Below are 20,601 nucleotides of genomic sequence, written 5' to 3'. Positions count from 1 at the left end.
GTATAATTTGATGTTTGGTTTCTTTGTTGATGTGAATGGGAGCAAATTTTGTGTGGATGTTTAGGTTCAGAGTAGGCTTGTAGTTGATAAAAAAGATATTACTTTTGGCGATGCAAATTAATGTCGACAAAATTATACTTTTTACCGACGTATAATTATGCGTTGCCAAAAATTATAGTTTTGTCGACGCTATCTTACATCGGCAAAAGTATAGCTTTTAACGACGCTATTTTGCGTCGCCAAAAGTATAACTTTTAGCGACGTTTCACTCTACGTCGCTAAAAGCTGCACTTTTACCGACGCTAACTTGCGTCGCCAAAAGTATAGTTTTTAGCGACGAATAATTTTGCGTCGCTAAAAGCTATATTTTTGCCGACGCATAGCTTTTGCCGACGCTGCATGTGTCGCGAAAAGTACACTTTTACCAAGGTAAAATATTATGCGTCGCTAAAAGATATACTTTTCCCGGTGCATGACGCGTCGCCAAAAGTATACTTTTGGTGACGTAGTGTATTTGCGTCGCCAAATACTTTTCTTGATGCACTTTTGGCGACGCGTTAGCGACGCTGTATTTTGCGTCAGGAAAGATTTTTTCCGACGTTTTTTAAACTTTTACCGATGTTTTTGTTTCGTCGGCAATGTTGTATTTTGTTGTAGTGCCTTATGACTTTTCTATTTTTCGGTAGATCACATAATTCACATACCTTATTCTTTTCTATAGAATCAAGTTATTCTCTCATGAATTCTAGCTATAAAGCTAATTCATGTGATTTCATCACATCATAGAAGATTAAGAGATATTGTTTTTTTACATTTGTATCTACCGAGAAACAAGATGGCTCACATGAAGACAAATAGTAATCATCCATCCATAACAGTTGCGTTCTTGGCCTTTTGTTGCTTACAACTGGTTGATGAGATACATCATTTTTCATAGATATTTTATTATTTTTAGGGTTAGGTTCATTCATAATATCAGGATCCCTAGTGGAAACAATACCATAATAATCATCATCTATTACAGTGAGAGGTTTTGTTTCCTCTTGAACTTGTTCCTCTTCCTCTAGATTCTCTACAAATGTAGCATCTCTACTTTCAGTAACTCCTTTTTTTTATTGTAGAACTTATAACGTTTTGAATTTTCTGAATATCCTATGAATCTATACTTTATTGTTTTAAATCCCAACTTATTTCTAATTTGGTATGGAATGAGAACATGGGCTATAGTTCTCCACTTCCTGAGATGACTCAGAGTAGGTTTCCTCCTATTCCATAATTCATATAGTGTAGATACAACTGACTTGGTGGGAATTCTATTTAAAATGTAGCTTGTAGTTAATAATGTTTCTCCTAAAAAAATTTAGAGAGACCAAAATGAGACAACATGCATCTAACTACATTAAGCAAAGTTGTGTTCTTTCTTTCAGCAACATCATTCTGTTGTGGTGTATACGACATTGTTGTATGCCTTTTAATTTTATGCTGAATACAATAACTCAAATTCTTTTGAGTTATATTCCCTACCTCTATCAATTCTCAAAATTTGATTTTTATTCCAAGTTGGTTTTCAACTTCTGTCTTATATCTCTTAAAGCAATCAAAAGCTTTTAATTTTCTAGATATAAGATAAACGTGTGCAAACTTGGAATAATCATCTATAAAAATAATAAAATATTCCTTATTACTAGAGTTTTGACACTTAGGGGACCACAAATATCTGAGTGTATCAACCCTAAAAGTTTATTGGCTTTTTGTCCATCAATAAAAGGTTTTCTGATCATTTTACTAGTTAAATAATGTTCACATTGTGGCAATTGAACATTAGATGGTGCAGGCAGTAAGTTCATTCTAATAATTTCTTTTATTTTTGAAATACTAGCATGTCCTAGTCTAGAATGTCAAAATTCAGACTCCGAAATATAATAGGACAGTAGATCAAATTAGAAAATTTATTATTAGAATTATTACAAACTACTGAAAGAATGCCTAATTCATGCTCGAGCACATGTTATTTCATAGCATACACTTTATTATTTTTTCTTATAGAAACCCGAATATAGTAGAACCTAATTTCAACTCCTTTTTTCATCAAGCTGGGAACAGAGATCAGGTTGTGCTGAATTCCTGGGGCATAGAACACATATTTAAGGACAAGAATACTGTTTTCAAGATCTAATCTATATGAACCAATACCTTCTACATCGAGATAGATATTATTTCCTGTATAGATCCTCTGTTCTCATTTCTTCAGCTTGGTGAATTCTGTGACTCCATTCTTGTCTTTTGCGATATCTCTCGCACCAAAATCGATCCGCCAACCGCTAATTGTAGGCGTCAAAAATTACCTAGAGGTCTTAAACACAGCTCAAGACAGTGAGAAGGCAAAGAACGTCATCATCTAAGTCAAAGGAGATCATCCAATGCAAAAGGAAGCAAAAGGAGCACGCAAAACGACAATTCGAAGGGACTTGGAGCTGTCTCGCCAATTGCGAGACAGTCTCTCGTGTTTTCTGACAGTTTTATTGAGTTTTGCGGGGTCCACGTGGCTCTATAACTACTTTAAAACGTTTATTAACGTTGATGGACAATTATATCCTAAAAATACGCCCACTACCCTCGAGAAATACGACATTTAACGCACTTCAAGTAGTGGGACGACAGTTACAAAGTGTCTGCCAATGTCTCCTTTGTCCGAGACAGTGGGAACTGTCTCGCTCAAAGGAGACAGTGAGCACCAAGCTATTTGTTTCCTATTCGACAGTTACAGCTTCCAATGACTATGAATACACACCTACACACTTGTGCAGGAAAAAGAGAGAGGAACCAAGGCGTAATTGAGTAGAACCAAATCGGTATTTGGCGAACTTTGAGAGCAAGAGATAATTCCTCATCCACTTTCAAGCATACAAATAGCCTTCTGGTGTTATCCTTGAGTTCAAGCTTGGACTTGTCCTTGAGAAGAGTGTTCATCTTACTTTGCTAAGATATTCACTTCAGTTCTTGTTTCCCCGTCGAAACATCAACTTTTCGCCTTCTTCGTATCCGACTCGGAACGCTGCTCGGTGGTCCATAGATAACGCATCCCCGACACATGCAAAGATCTCACGCAAACAGAAGCTACTACGTAGGAGTTTCCGTGTGTGTTTCTAGGGAATACATTTTTTAATTTCTTTATAAAGAAGAGTTATACGCGTGTAAAGCTCATTCATTTATTTCTATTGAACGATTTAATGGAAACTACAAGGAAATTTGTTCCTAACACAAACACTAATATCCATCATCACAGCATTGCATTCCGTCACACCAACAAATTCTCTTTTTCTAGTACACCTTGCTCCAGATGCTATAATAACCTCCCTTATTCTCCTGCATTTCACCTTGTAGGCAAGTGAGCTTGAAATGCCCGAACTTTTCATAATTGTAGCAGGCTCCACAGGGTACTTTCTTTCTCTTGAATTGCTGCGATTTCGATCCTCACATTTGTGATTTACTAGGACTAGGGTTTTTATAGCTTCCAGTATTATGCCTCTAGCGGACATAACTCATCTCTTGCTGCATCATGTTCAGTTATGGTTCTTTCCTACTCTATCGCTATGTGTATAGGAAGATCAGTGACATATTTAATGGCATAGTTCATTCTTAATGTGGTGACAGCCATAACAAGGGAAGGGCGCAGACTATTCAATACAGTTGCCACTTGCATTCTTTCCGGGATTTCTGTCCCAGCAGTGGATAAGTCATTAGCCATAACAATCATCTTGTTAATACGCTCTACGACATTGTCTCCCTCTTACAAACGACAAGAATTATACTTATGCAAGAGGAGTTGAATGTTAACTTCAGAGGCAGTGTATTTTTCTCTTATAGCATTCCATATGTCCATGGAAGTCATATAAGTTTCAAAAACTTTAATCAGGTTATCTTCTATTAATATGAGCATTATACTTTACTTCCACTATTCAAACCCTTACTTTTCTTCAGGTGTAGATTTATCAGTAAGGGTTAGAGCAGTGATGTCTATTATATCATCGGTATTGTCATGAATAAGAGCATATCCTATTTTTCTATGTCACATGCCGTAATTACTGCCATTAAATTTATCAAATTTTCCTAGTTGTGATAGAACGAGTTTATTAGCCATTCGGTAGAGAACTAAAACTAAAATCCAATTTTAAAATATATATAACGTTGGCATATAGATAGATTTGCTAATAAAAAATAAGGTAAAAAAATTTAATGAAAAAATATAATAAATTAAAAGAACATGACTATTCCGAGTTGATGAAGGAGGCACCAATTTGAGTGAGATTGTCACTTAGTAGTGTTGATTGAAGAAGCATTTGTCGAAGTTGGTTCTGACTGGATTTAGAGATAATCTATTGCTATTGTTGAGTTGCGTCGGACAAGATTTGCGAAGAATTATTTGAACAACTATAGCTAATTGAAAACGGATGCTAAATTGTGTAAGGGGCTAAAGTAAGTTTTCCATCAAGCTAGAAATAGCTCAGCTAAACTTGAAAAAATAACGGAGGGGTTGAAAATAATTTTCTCTGATCACGGAGCTCAAAAAAACCTTTTGAGTGTGTGTGTGGGGGAGGGGGGTATAATCTCTCTCTCTCTCTCTCTCTCAAAAATGGTGTTTCTGGATTGATCTGCTCGGTCAAAGAGAAAAAAAATGAAAGGATAGTGAGATAGCTAGTTTTTGAAGCTTGATAGAACAAAGATTGAAATATAAAAAAACTAAAAAAATGAGAGAACAACTTCCAAAGCTTCATGTGGAAGTGTGGTTCAAAAAATATTTAAAAAATGGATAAGGGACAACTTCACTAGTTGTTTAAAGAAAAGATTTTAAATTATATATATGTAAGAGCACGGTTTTTGATTGAAAACGGAATACTCTCTTTTCTCTATCGGACAAAAAGAGTGAAACTAGTTTTTTTCCTTATGGAAACAGCATGGAACATATCTTTGATAGCTCTGATACCAGTAAAATGATAAAAGAGGGTGATTTTGATTTGAGGTTCCGGATAGAAACTTTGTGTTTTTTTGTGTATCTCAATAATGAGATAATCTTTCCTTTTATAGAGACTTTCCAGTAACTACCTCTACCCAAATCGTATCAGCCTCCATAATTTCCTCTACCTAAACATGAATCCCTCTTCTACAAATACTAAGGAAGTTATGCTAACAACCCAATAATATCTAGGGAATATTCCTCGGTTGGTTTGGTTAATAATTGACTGGGTCATATTAACAAGACATGCCCTGAATAAAACTTTTTTTTTACTATTTTACCCTCAGATTGACGCACGAATTTCACCCAAATGTATTATCAATCAAAATTTCACCCAGGTATTAAGAGCTAGTAATTTCATTTATAACACGATCTTGTTCCATTTGTTTTATAGCTTTTTTTGACTCACTAAGTTTTTTTTTGGTCTACATCTTTTAGAAGCTTAAACAAGACATTGAGAAACTTCTCAAGAGAATAACTTATCAATAAACTTTCATATCGTACTTTTAAATTCTCTATAGCATGAATCTTCAATTCAGCTAATTTTTTTTTGCAAAATTGACTTTAATGAGGGCTGCATTGGTGTTTGGCGAAATCACACATATTAAAGATTCTCACACTTTGGTTGATGGAGAAGTTAAGAGAAACGAGTTACGAGTATTTGGTTGTTGAAGATTGTTGAATAGAATCTAAAGAGGGAAGAAATATTACCTTGAAATGGAACATTATTTGGATGGAACTTAGTGTGTTTCCCTCCAATTTTTTTATTTCCCTCCAAAAAATCTCTCCCAACCATTAATATCATTCTTCTCTTGAACCCATCACTTTTTACATTACAATGTAATGAGGGGTTGCCTAATGAGACAAAAAAATTGACACTCTACAAAAGGGTACAAAAGAGTAAACTGGGCAATACTTTAAAATGCAATATAGGAACTTTATACAATGTTGGGCTAGGGAGGTTTTAGCATGGAAACTTGGGTCAAAGAGCTTAAATGGGTTTGACTCTAGTTGATGGTGGGGAGTGCATAACTTATTAAAAATTGCTTGCTCCAAGCAATTTTCCCTTAAAAAACAAAAAAAGGGAGAGAACAACTTCCAAAGCTGCACATGGAAGCGTGGCTCAAAAAATATTAAAAAAAATGGATAAGAGACAACTTCACTGGTTGTTTAAAAAATTGAGAGAAAAGACTTTTAAAAAAATATATGTAAGAGCACAGTTTTTGATTGAAAATGGAATACTCTCTTTTCTCTATTGGACAAAAGAGGGAAACTAGTTTTTTTTCCCTTATGGAAACATAAAGGAACGGATCTTTAATAACTCTGATACTAGTAATAAAAGAATAAAAAAGGGTGGTTTTGATTTGAGATTCCGGATAGAAACTTTGTGTTTTTCTGTGTATCTCAATAATGAGATAACTCTTCCTTTTATAGAGACTTTTTAGTAACCACCTCCATCCCAAACGGTAACAGCCTCCATAATTTTCTCTGCCCAAACACGAATCCCTCTTCTACAGATACTAAGGAAGTTATGCTAACAACCCAATGATATCTAGGGAATATTCCTAAGTTGGTTTGATCAATAATTAACCAGGTCATATTAACAAGACAGACCCTGAACGAAACTTTTTTTTAATACTATTTTACCCTCAAATTGACGCACTAATTTCACCCAGATGTATTATCAGTCAAAATTTCACCCGGGTATCAGGAGCTAGTAATTTCGTTATAACACAATCTTGTTCCATTTGTTTTCTCGCTTTTTTTTATTTAGTACCTCACTAAGATTTTTTTTGGTCTACATGAGCTTATGGTGGTAAGATTTCAAATCTCCCCCTCAGGAATCCACTAAAATTTCAAAAGTTTTCACTTTTCATATTTATTGACGTATCTTCAGAAGACGCCGGAAAAGTATCCGAAACTAAGTTTGTGTGTATTGTGCAGGGTGCTATGAATGGTCGAGCTAAGCAATGTCTCTCCCACGTGCCTGATGATGCTGAAGAGTTTAATGTGTGTGCTGGCATTTCACCAAAAAAAAAATGTGTGCTGGCACGGGCAGTTGTCATGAACATTGACTTTCGTGAGAACTTGTTTAGAGCCTCTCCAACCGGACGCTAAAACACCAAGTTAGCGTCCCGTTCTCACTCCAACCGAGGGCTATCGGCCCCGCTAAAATAGCGGGCCGCTATAGTGTTGCACCAGATATGGCACAACACTGTAGCAATGACGCAATACTTTTTTTTTTGTAAAAACTTGATATGGAAGGTCTTTTATGAGAAGACATATAGAAACAAACTTTTTTTCTTTTGTTATTTATATTTGTATTAATAATATATATTATTTTATATTAACTGTTATAATGAGATTAGAGTATAAAATAATTATTAAAATAAAATTCAACAATGAAAATAGATAATTTAATCCAAACACTTAAAAATTTTTATTTTATTCATAATATATTATTATAATGGGAAAAGTGAATCTAAGGTGACACCCTAGGCTCCCACCTAAGGTTGTAGCCTAGAATCACATCATTTTCTTTTTTTTTTTGCGATCCGCTCCGTTGAACTTGATCTACACGTTCTTAAACCCAAACACACCAATTTTGAGGTGAACCCATTGTGTTTTGACCCTTTATCCACTCGCTGCAATTTTAACGGTTTCGAATGAATAGAACTTTTTGCACGGCTCAACGAATGGTCAAAACACAACGGGTTCACCCCAAAATTGGTGTGTTTGGGTTTAAGAACGTGTAGATCAAGTTCAACGGAGCGGATCACAAAAAAATTTAGAAAATGATGTGATTCTAGACCGCATCCTTAGGTGGGAGCCTAGGGTGTCACCTTAGATTCACTTTTCCCTATTATAATTAATTATATGTATTGTATTATATAATTATATAATTTGTTAAATATTTTAAATAGATAAAAATATTAAAAGATAAGAATAATAAAAGAAATATTCTTTTTGGTATAACATTTGGTGTAATGGGTTGTAGATGGAATAATGATTTGGTATAAAAACTACACCAACTTGGTGTAAAAACTGTTGGATTTTATAGTCAAAAAATAGCTTTCCAAAATGAGTTTTCAAACTATATATATATATATATATATATATTAACTACAAGTACTTTTCATAAATACTTTGTAGCCTAGTGGAAAGTTAAAATTTTAGTATTTTAAAAGGTCCATTGTTTGAGGCTTGCCAACGGCAAGCCGAGAAGTGTTTTATTTGAATTAATCCGGGGATCAGGGTTAATCGGGCTGAGGCGCTAAGTGGCGCTTTGTTAGGCGCACTTTGCACTTCGCACGGAGGCATCTGGGCGAGGTGACGCTGTTTGGCGTCACGTTGGCTGCCACGAAGGTTGCCTCGCAAGCTGCTTCGCAGCATACGGACGAGCTACGTATTCGCACGAGGGTGACCCTAGCGTTCTTGCAGTTTGACGATGTTCGTTCGTTCGACGAGGTTCGTCTGTCATACGAGGTTCGCTTGTTGACGATGTTCGTCTGTCATACGAGGTTCGCCTGTTTGACGAGGTTCGCTCGATCGACGAGGTTCGTATGTCATACGAGGTTCGCCTGTTTGACTATGTTCGCTCGTTCGACGAGGTTCATCCGTCATACGAGGTTCGCCTGTTTGACGACGTTCGTTTGTCAAACGAGGTTCGTCTGATTTGTTGAGAAGGTTCGCCTGTTTGACGACGTTCGTTTGTCAAACGAGGTTCGTCTGATTTGTTGAGACGTGACCCTCGTGTTTCGTAGCAACGCGTCCATTGATTGCCTCGTATTCAGGAGTTAATGCATGCAGCAGTTACAACAGCATTAAGAGCAATTTAATGCATTGATGTTACAATCTTCATTATCATTAAGAATTGTAACAGTCACATTAATTGCTAGTGACTCTTGAGCTGGTCTTAGAGGCCTATAAATAGCGCCCTTGGGCAGCTCTTGGTTGCTGCTGGAAATCCTATCGCGAGCGTGGAACACGAACGTTGAGAGCTGGAAATCCTCTCGCGAGCGTGGAACACGAACGTCGCGTGCTGGAACACGAATATCGATCCCGACGTTGTTGCTGTTGTACTGCTGCTGCAGGAACTTGTGCCCTCGGGAAATTGCCTTAAACCGAAAGGTTTTGAACCGAAAGGTTCTGAGATCGAGGAGATCTTTGTCTTGACCGGAAGGTCTTATAGATCGAGGAGATCTTGACAGTACTGGGTTGGTGCACATCAGAGTACTGTACTACTGCTCCTGGAAGCAGTTTGGCCTTGGGATCCTTGCACCGGAGTAGGTCAAATATTACTTTAAGCACAACGTTTCTATAACGTACAGGAGTTAACTGAAAATTTTAAAAATTCAGCACATCTAATTCATTGTTTCATTCCAGATTTAACCTCAAATTCCAACAATCTTAAAGCAATATTTCTGATCTACTAATGGATCCTGCGAGGACTCTTGGAGTGGACTGTCTCAAGCTGTCTCAAGTTAGAAAACTTTGATGGATCTAACTTTAACGCATGGCGTCGAAAAGTGATTTTTAGGATGCAACTCCTAAAAATCTACTATGTGGTTTCTGAGGAAAAACCTGACTTTGAAGAAGACTCAGAGTCTGAAGTCTCTTGGGATAAAGATGATCATTTCTGCAGGAGTTATCTCCTTAACTGTCTGGCTGATCATCTGGCAGATGCTTACACCAACAAGCCGTCTGCAAAGGAAATCTGGAATGCTCTGGAGGAGCAATACAAGGATGAGGAGAAGCTTTCCAAGTCTCACCTCATTGACAAATTTCTAGACTTCAAGTTTGAAGATGACACTGAGGTTTTGCCTCAAGTTAAAGAACTCGAAAAACTTGTTATGAAGCTGAAGGATGAAAAGATCAGTCTTTGTCAAACATTCATTTCTGGTGCAATTATCAACAAGCTTCCTCCATCTTGGATGTCGTTCTCCACGGACATTCGAAGAAGGAAAAGACAGGTGACTCTGTCTGATTTGAAGAGGTTTATTCGGATCGAGGACGAGATTCGAACTCGCACAAAGAACAAGCTCCTAGCTAAGCAGAAGGTGTCTGCTAACATGGTGGCAACTAACTCTGAGAAGGGTATCAATTCTTCTAAGAAAAAAAAATATTTTAACAAAAAGAAGAATCATAATCCGAAGAACCTGAATGTACAGAAGAAAGATTTCAAGAAGAGCGGCAAATGCTTCAACTGTGGGAAGCAAGGGCATTTTGCCAAGGACTGCAAAGCACCAAAGAAGGGAACAACACACAATGTTAATCAAATTGATAATTGTGCGGTTATGCTCTTTCAGGTGACAACTCCCAGCAAAGTCTCTAGTTGGTGGTTAGATACAGGTGCTACCTGTCATGTCTATTCCAACAGAGATTTGTTCACTTCCTATGTTGCTGCCAAAGAGAACGTATCAATGGCTGATCGTTCTGTTGTTCCTGTTCTTGGAACTGAGACTGTGTTGCTGACTCTTTCTTCAGGGAAGACTCTCACATTGAAGGATGTGAAACATGTTCCATCAATTGCCAAAAACTTAGTCTCTGAAAGCCTACTGTGTGACGTTGGTATGAGGCTGGATTTCCAAGTAGGAAATGATGTGTTATCTTTTAAGAAAATGTATTTTAACAATACATATCGTACTGATGGCATGTATAAGATCAGTACTATTGTACTCAACTCAGTTATAAATGAAGTATCCTCTTCTGCTTACTCCTCTGTATTATAGCATAATAGGCTAGGACATGTAAATTATAGAAAACTGTCTAGCATGGAGAAGTTAGGATTACTTCCGAAATGTGGGGGTAACAAACCTGATAAGTGTGAAGTATGTGCGCAAGCGAAGCTGACAAGGAAGCCATTTCTAATGTGTCACAAGGAGCACCAACCTATTGGATCTGATTCACTCAGATACTTGTGATTTCAAGAGCTTCGTCACTCGAGGCAACATGAAGTACTTCATCACTTTCATTGATGACCACTCTCGTTTCTGCCACGTCTATCTGCCGAAATCTAAAGATGAAGCTTTAAGCAAGTTCGTCGAGTTTCGGACTCGGGTGGAGAAGCAGCTTGGACTTCAGGTGAAAAGACTCAGGAGTGATAGAGGAGGAGAGTACCGATCCAAGGAGTCGGAGGTATATTTCAAGGAGCATGGAATCATTGCTGAAACTACTGCTCCGTATTCTTCGCAATCTAATGGAATTGCAGAAAGGAAGAATAGCACATTGACCGAGATGGTGAATTCGATGCTAATCACATCCGGTCTACCTACATGCTATTGGGAAGAGGCTTTGCTGATGGCAAACTGGATTCTGAACAGAGTACCCTTTTTCCAAAACTGATAGTACTCCTCATCAGTTATGGTTAGGATATCCAGATCCTTTGGATAGTCTCAAAGTGTGGGGGTGTCTCGCATATGTTCGAGTTCCAGATATCAGAAGGCCTAAGCTCGGACCAAAGGCAAACAAATGTGTGTTTCTTGGCTTTGCTGAAGATAGTGATGCTTGCAGGTTCCTTGATCTTGGAACCAACTCCATCATTGAAGCTCGGGATGCAGAATTCTTTGAGGATAAGTTTATCAAAGATAAAAGATTATTGCTCAAAGATATAGTAGAGAATGCTAGTACTTCAGACGCACTAGAGGAGCCAGTTTCACGAGAAACTGAAAAGGTCAGTGATGAAGGAGTTACTGAATCATCTTCCAAGCGTGTTAGAAGATAGAAAGATTTTGGAGATGATTTCATCACCTATAATGTGGAAGGAGACCCACAGACTTTCCAAGAAGCAATGCAGTCAACAGACATTCTTCTGTGGAAAAAAGCTATAGATGATGAGATGGATTCATTGATCCAAAATCACACGTGGGAGCTGGTGGATATACCTGAAGGTGCTAGGCCTATCGGTTGCAAGTGGATATTCAAGAAGAAGCTTCGTCCTGATGGTACTATTGAGAAGTACAAAGCAAGACTGGTGGCGAAAGGATTCTCTCAGAGAGAATGAATAGATTTCTTTGACATCTATGCACCAGTTTGCAGGATCACTACCATCAGAGTGCTTATCGCATGTGCGACGATAAAAAGGTTCGTCATACATCAGATGGATGTGAAGACTGCCTTTCTCAATGGAGACCTCACAGAAGAGATCTACATGGAGAAACCAGAAGGACTTGATGCTCCAGCTGGTAAAGTTTATAAACTTATTAAGTCTCTATATGGACTTAAGCAGGCACCGAAACTCTGGCATGAGAAGTTTGATGGGGTTGATCGCAACAATGGGTATCAAGTCAGTGAGTCTAACAAGTGCCTAACATCAAGGTCGCTGAAGGGAAGACGGTGGTTATCTGCCTCTATGTGGATGATATGCTCATCATCGGGAGTGATTTGGAGATAGTAACATTTACCAAGAAATTTCTATCAGCGCAGTTCAGCATGAAGGACCTTGGAATTGCGGACGTGATTCTCGGAATCAAAATCATATACTCTGAAGAGGGTCGAGGGTCGTGGGTCGTGGGTCGTGAGCCGTGGGCCGTGGACCAATGGGCCGGGGATCGGGGCTAATCGGGCTGAGGCGCTAAGTGGTGCTTTGTTAGACGCACTTTGCACTTCGCACAGAGGCATCGGGGCGAGGTGACGCTGTTTGGCGCTACGTTGGCTGCCACTATTGTCGCCACGAAGGTTGCTTCGCAGGCTGCTTCGCAGCATGCAGACGAGCTACGTATTCACACGAGGGTGACCCTAGCGTTCTCGTAGTTTGACAAGGTTCGCTCGTTCGACGAGGTTCGTCTGTCATACGAGGTTCGCCTGTTGACGATGTTCGTTTGTTCGACGAGGTTCGTCTGTCATACGAGGTTCGCTTGTTGACGATGTTTGTCTGTCATACGAGGTTCGCCTGTTTGACGAGGTTCGCTCGATCGACGATGTTCGTATGTCATACGAGGTTCGCCTGTTTGACTATGTTCGCTCGTTCGACGAGGTTCGCCTGTTTGACAACGTTCGTTTGTCAAACGAGGTTCGTCTGATTTGTTGAGACGTGACCCTCGCGTTTCGTAGCAACGCGTCCATTGATTACCTCGTATTCAGGAGTTAATGCATGCAGCAATTACAACAGCATTAAGAGCAATTTAATGCATTGATGTTACAATTTTAATTGTCATTAAGAATTGTAACGGTCATATTAATTGCTAGTGATTCTTGAGCTGACCTTAGAGGCTATAAATAGCGACCTTGGGCAGCTCTTGGTTGCTGCTGAAAATCCTATCGCGAGCGTGGAACATGAACGTTGAGAGCTGGAAATCCTCTCGCGAGCGTGGAACACGAACGTCGCGTGCTGGAACACGAACGTCGATCCCGACATTGTTGCTGTTGTACTGCTGCTGCAGGAACTTGTGCCCTCAAGAACTTGCCTTAAACCGAAAGGTTTTGAACCGAAAGGTTCTGAGATCGATGAGATCTTTGCCTTGACCGAAATGTCTTATAGATCGAGGAGATCTTGACAATACTGGGTTGGTGCACACCAAAGTACTGTACTGCTGTTCCTGAAAGCAGTTTGGTCTTGGGATCCTTGCACCGGAGTAGGTCAAATATTGCTTTAAGCACAACGTTTCTATAACGCACAGCAGTTAACTGAAAAAATTTAAAAATTCAGCACATCTAATTCATTGTTTCATTCCAGATTTAACCTCAAATTCTAACAAAAACTACACCATTTTGGGTTTTATGGTTGGAGATGCTCTTAGGATCAATTCAACCGGCTTGACATGTAGATTTTCGCGAAAAAAAAAGAAAAGAAAAAGGCTAGAGCGTGTGTGGGATCGAGCGTTCGGGTTGTCTTCGAGTTTTTGAAGGCTCTTCATCATGGTTTCATGTTATCTGTTTTATAGCTCGCTGAAACCAATGTTTTAAATATCGGCCGCCATGTCGGACATGGCGGGCGATATTGCGGATTCGGAGCCTAGCCGCCACGAAATTGTTGAATTTAATGCGTATGGCGTTTTTGAGGTCATGTCGGGGACATGTCGGAAAATAGCGGATATATCGGGCGACATTTCGGCCATCAAATATAGGCCAAAATTCAGAAATATCGGTTTCACATTGACATGTTGAAATCATATGATTTGCAATATCTTTCACCTTCTATTTATGTAAAGTTTCACATTGTTTCCTATCCACTACCCATATGGGTGCTTGCTGTAGGTTTTAATTACTTGTTATTGCATGTGTTTTCTTTATAATGGAAGGCTATAAGAACACATGAATTTATTTGTATTAGTTGCACATATACTTCGGTTTTACTAGTTTCTTGTTTGGAGAAATGACAGATATATAATAAAAATCCTGCAATTGTTAGTCGATGCAGTTAAGTAGTTTAGAATAGCAATTATGAGTTTAATTTTCAATTTCAGTAGAATTTTCTTTTTGTTCCTACTAGTATAATGCACGCGCTTTGTATGTGAACATTTTTTTTGTAAGCTTTTTCTTTGAGTGTAAAATTATGAAGTGACTTTTATAATAACATAAATTCTTAAATTGAACAATTAATAAATCTTTACATTAATAAATAAAGTTGTGTATAAAGAATTGTATTAGTAATTTTTATATTCTGGATAATTATTATACTTTAATAAGAATTGTCTAAACATATGCAGTTAAGCTGTTCTAGTGTCTATTTGGTTTTCTATGCAAAAGCAAAAACTTGGTGGTTGCTTGTGAAAATGAAGACCTTCTCATATGTACTTTTTCATATGTTTAGACAATATAATTATCAAGTATGTGAAGATTCCATTTATGATATTATATCAACCTATCCGATATGGCAATCCGATATTTTTTCATGTCCCCCGATATATCCCCGATTTCCGCTATCCGACATGAATTTTGGCCGAGCGACATGAACCCGACATCCGATATTTAAAACCTTGGAATAAGGGCCATACAATAGCTCTTCTTGGACAAATACTCTAATTCTTACTTCCTACATTCAAATTAGAGCTCAAAGTTTTCTTCTTCGACAAACACTCAATGAAAATCCTAAAAGCTTGATTCCAATTCTCACAATTCTGTCATCAAAATTGCAACTCTTTAGTTTTCATCACACTATAATGAATAGGATAACTTGCGTCCTCACATCAGTTCTAAAATCAATGAAATTATTAGTAAAAAGGTATCTGACACATAAATAAAAAACCATGCACTAGCTCTTCTTAGCCAAATACTGTACTTCCTACTTCCTACATTCAAATTGGTGTAGAAATATCTCTTCTTCAATGAATACTCAACAAAAACCCTACAAACTTGATCCCACTCTCATAATGCTGTCACCAAAATCACAACTTTTTAATTCTCAACACTATAAATAAGAGGATAACTTGCTTCCTTGAGTGAATTCTGAGATATATGATATTATCAATAAAAAAGCATGTTCTGCATACATAAAGGACAGATGATGGTTCTTCTCAGACAACTTCTTACTTCTACATTCAAAATAAAGTAGAAAATTTTCTGCTTCGAGAGACACTCAGCCCAAACCCTAAAAACTTTAATCCAATTCTTATCATTCTATAACCAAAATTGCAACTTATTAATTCTCAGCACGCTATAAAGAATACTAGAATAGGATTAACTTGCTTTCTCGTGTAAGTCCTGAAGTCAATGATATTACCAGTAAAAATGCATTTGATGCATAATAAAGCACAGAAAATACTTCTTAGACCAATTCTTTACTTCTTACTTCCTACATTCAAATTAAAGTCAAAAGTTCCCTTCTTCAACAAATACTTGACTCCAAAACCCACAACTCCACTATCAAAAACACAACTTTGAGTTCCCAGAACACCAACAAAAATTGTCTAAACATATGCAGTTAAGCTGTTCTAGTGTCTATTTGGTTTTCTATGCAAAAGCAAAAACTTGGTGGTTGCTTGTGAAAATGAAGACCCTTCTCATATGTACTTTTTCATATGTTTAGACAATATAATTATCAAGTATGTGAAGATTCCATTTATGATATTATATCAACCTATCCGATATGGCAATCCGATATTTTTTTCATGTCCCCCGATATATCCCCGATTTCCGCTATCCGACATGAATTTTGGCCGAGCGACATGAACCCGACAACCGATATTTAAAACCTTGGCTGAAACATGGCAAGATTTGCCAGATTCATAGGCTTCTATGGATATAATATCGTAGTTTGTTATTGTACTCTAAATCTAATATTCAGCCCATTGATCTATGTTGGATTGAGAAATGGAAGTGTCGCTTTGTTATTGTACTCTAATTTACGAGTGTTTCTGGTTGTGGTATCTAACTACAATGTCCTCTGGGTATGGTTGATGAATTTTATCGATGTTAGAACATCTTCAAGGGATCCCTTGGATGTCCCTTAATTTAGGGGGAATTTTAAGGGAGGGGTTGGTTCTCCTCCAATGGTTCCCGCTTAAAAGTCCCCTACCATGTACTTAATTATATTTAGTTTTTTATTTTATAGATTAGGATTTAATTAAATATGTGGTTTATTGATAAATGAATAAATAATTAAATATTAATAACTAAAAACAATTAATTAATTAATTTAAATTAAGAAATTACCTTATATAATCATTAAATTAATTAATCATATTATAATTTAACAAATAATTAATTTAGATAATAATTAATTTATATAAAATGTGTTAAAAGTTAAATATTATTTTAAATTTATAAGTGGAAGGTTAATATATGTGTTTAAATTATGTTTAAATTTATAAGGGGAACGTTAATTATGTTTAAATTTATAAATTGTGTTAAAAGTTAAAAATTAAATAGTATTTTAAATTTAAAAATTAAAAGTTAAATATTATTTTAAATTTCATTAACTATAAATCAACTCTAAAATAAAATATATTAATATAAAATTATAAGGGAAAGGTTAAGGGACTTTAACCTTCCCTTAATTTGAGGAGGAAGTTAAGGGACATGGGGGTGAAGGGGAAAATTTCCGGTCCCTTGGAACCAATCCCCTTTAAAAGTCCCCTAATTTAGCTAAGGGGTCGAATTTTTCTGGCCCCTTGGAGATGCTCTTAGTTTAAGACTCGGATTCGTGACCTTCTATAAAATACAGGGGGTTTTCGATATTGATCCTTTAAATCATAGTGAATTTGATATTAGTCCCTCATATCTTCATATTTTGATATTAGTCTCTCAATTACACTTTAGTTGTTGATATTGGTCCTTCTAGTAAAATCATGGTCAAAAAAGATGACATGTGGTTAGGTCTAACTCTAGGTGGGTAATTACCAAACTATCCCTCACTCATTGAATTTAGATGCTTTCAATCTTTTTCTTCACCAACACTTTCCTAATTGAGCAAAACCTCCCCCTTTCGCATAATTGTTTAAAATCAAAGGGATGAAAGGAAGAAGATAAGGGTCTAAATGGGTTTGGGTATGTAATTAATGGGTTTGAGAGTTGTAAATGGATATGAGTTAAATAGATAATGGGTTTGAGTTTATAATCAGAGGGCTATAATGGTCAATCCATCCAAAAACGTTAGAGTTAACGAAATATTCCCCTAAAGTTATAACATCAACTAACTATGGGACTAATATCAACACAGTAATGATTTTTAAGGGACCAATATCAAAATATGAAGATACGAGGGATTGATATCAAAATGCTAATGATTTAAGGGACTAATATCGAAAAACCCCTAAAATATAATTAGCTAGTCTGCTACTGTCTCAATAAGGCACGCCAGCAAGACATTTAATCGGAGATATGCGTCATCCATAAATATTACATTCTGGGACAATGAAGACAACCAACGGCACTCAGATAACTGGGTCACTTATAATAGAGTCCCACTAGAGGCACACCATGAATCACACTCTCAACCACACCCTTACACTCTCTATAGTGCTAGTGGGCCATGCATGATATTTTTTTAAAAATATCATGCATGGTTCACTAACACTATAGAGAGTGTAGGGGTGTGGTTGAGAGTGTGATTCATGGTGTGCCTCTAGCATTATTTTAGATAATAAGTCTTCACCTTTAGGATCTTTTCTGCTGGAAAAAGGGGTCGACAAGACTTGAAATGAACCATCAACATATGGTGCATGCATGGTAGGAAGAAACGCTCTTTTAACTAAGCGGGGTTTATTGGTTGGGACAAGTTAGGGCTAAATGAGATAATTGTTCCAATGGAATAATTTTATCCCTTTGGGATATTTTGAGTGGTATAAAGTAGGACAATTTAGGATAATGAGACAATTTGAAGCTTCGATTTGACAATTCATATGAGATAATTGATGATGTGATAACTTATTAAAGTACAATATTTATCTATAAATTAAGTCTAAATTAATTTACCTAATTGGTTTAGCATATTATTTAGTATGTTATTAGAATGTAATAAATTATTTTACTTTATACTAAACTATAATATATTATATTATAATTACTAATTAATTATAACTATATTTAATGTGATTAATTAATTTAATATAATATATTATAATAATATGATATAATATACAAACAATATATTTAATATAATATTTTAATAATATAATATTTAATCAAATATTATATTATTTTGTTTAATTTAATATAATATTTTCTTTTATGATAATTACTATAATTTAAATAGAATAATTGATAACATGGCTCCCCAATATTGCTAAGCAGTTTATTACACCCTTTACTTCATGTAAGGTTTATGATATGAACAAAATTAATCCGTAGAATGTTAGTCCACTAGTCTTGAAAACAGCCAAAAGAAATAGTAAATTTAGAATTGGCTAAATACCCATATTGGTATTTTAATTCCACCCTAATTTCCAACAAGGTATTTTAAATAGGCAAACCCGCTTTAAATTATTAACCAATATGTAATAATGATATATAATAATGTTATATTAGATAATATTATATAATATTTTATTATCTTACATTATAATAGAATTTTATAATATAATATAATTAATATATATTATATATTATAATACAATTAACTGTTAGGTTTTGTGGAGCCTAATTTTCAGACTTGGCCCAATTCGCTTAAGTGATCGAATCGTCAGAACCCTAACTGCGCGGATCGAACTAATACCCTAACTATAAAAGGGTGATTAGGGCGCAACTTGTAAACTATTCAAAACAAAGTGAAATTTTACATGCGGCGACCGTGGACGTAGCTTCTCTCATCGAGAAGTGAACCACGTAAATTCTCTGTGTTCTGTAATTTGTTTTTCCTCTCTTCCCTCTTTCATCTCTATTTTCAAATCGCAACAGTGGTTAGAAATGTGAGCGCGTGGGGTTCACGCGGAGCGGAGAGAGCGGAGTGCGGAACACGAGCCGGCCCATGAAGGCTCACCCAAATACATCTTATATTATATATAAGATTGAGATGTTTAGGTTTTTTTTTTTTTGTGATGCGGAGGGTTGCGGCTGTGCACTTGTGCGGCTACAGGAAAGGTGGTGCGAAGGAGGGCATGTGAGTTTGCGGCTGTGGGAACTTTTGTGCGGCTGGAGAAAAAGAAGAAAAAAACAGAGCAAGGCTTGGTTTATTTTCGGCTGGAAAAATCAATTGGAGCACAGAGTTTGTTGTTTGTGCAGCTGCAGAGAAAAAGAGCTTTTGTTTGTTGCTTTTGTAGAGAGAGTTTGTGAGGGATTTGAGAGAGTTTGTTTGAGGGTTTAGATTGTGAGTGATTGTAAACCCTAGTTGTATTCTCTCCCTCTATTAGTAGATCTCCCCCCTCCTTGCCCCGTGGACGTAGGCAATTTGCCGAACCACGTAAAAATTGATTGTAGTGCTTTTGTGTGATTTGTAATAGCTTTTAGGATCCCTCGACAGGTCAGTCCTAGAACTGATGAAAGGAAGAGCCGATATCTCACTTGGTTGAGATATCCGCTTCAGATTCTTGTCTCCTTGGTGAGACGAGAATTCTTATTGCGATCTGACTTTCTTGTTGTGCTGCCGAAGTGCTGCTGAAATTTCCGCTGCGCGCAACAAGAAAAACCCTAACATTAACATATATTAGATATTTAATAAATTAGTGCTTCAAAATTATCACATTTTCCTCATGATTGTCCCAAAGTTAAGAATGAGGTAATTTTTGGAGGTTGGGACAAAAAGTTTGTATAAAAGTTGGATAATTTTGGGAAAAGTATGAGTCATTGTCCCAATAAATAACACTTTAAAGTGAAATCTCAATCCAATTGTCCCAACGAATAACACAATAAAGTGAAGTCTCAAAATTTATCTCACTTACCCCAAAATTACACCAACCAGCCCCCCCCAACCCCCCAAACTACTTTCTGATAATGAGAACTATCTTATCTCTCAAGTTTGTAACGAAGCAAGGCTTCAACAGATTGACGAATGAGAGATGTTGGGCAATCCGAAACAATCAATCGAACCCTTGCCCTTCCGGACCTTGTGTCGAAAATAGAAAAGTAGGAAATTCACCATAAATAAAGATCAAAACTTGTAAAAATGTAAAGGAGACAAACACACCAGATTTAACGAGGTTCAGCAACGTGCATACGTCCTCGGGAGTCACACCACACAATTCCTTTATTAATTGAAGAAGAAATACAAACTC

The sequence above is a fragment of the Asparagus officinalis genome, chromosome 7, assembly GCF_001876935.1.
Source record: "Asparagus officinalis chromosome 7, Aspof.V1, whole genome shotgun sequence".
NCBI lineage: Eukaryota > Viridiplantae > Streptophyta > Magnoliopsida > Asparagales > Asparagaceae > Asparagus > Asparagus officinalis.
Note: the sequence above shows the minus strand (reverse complement) of the source record.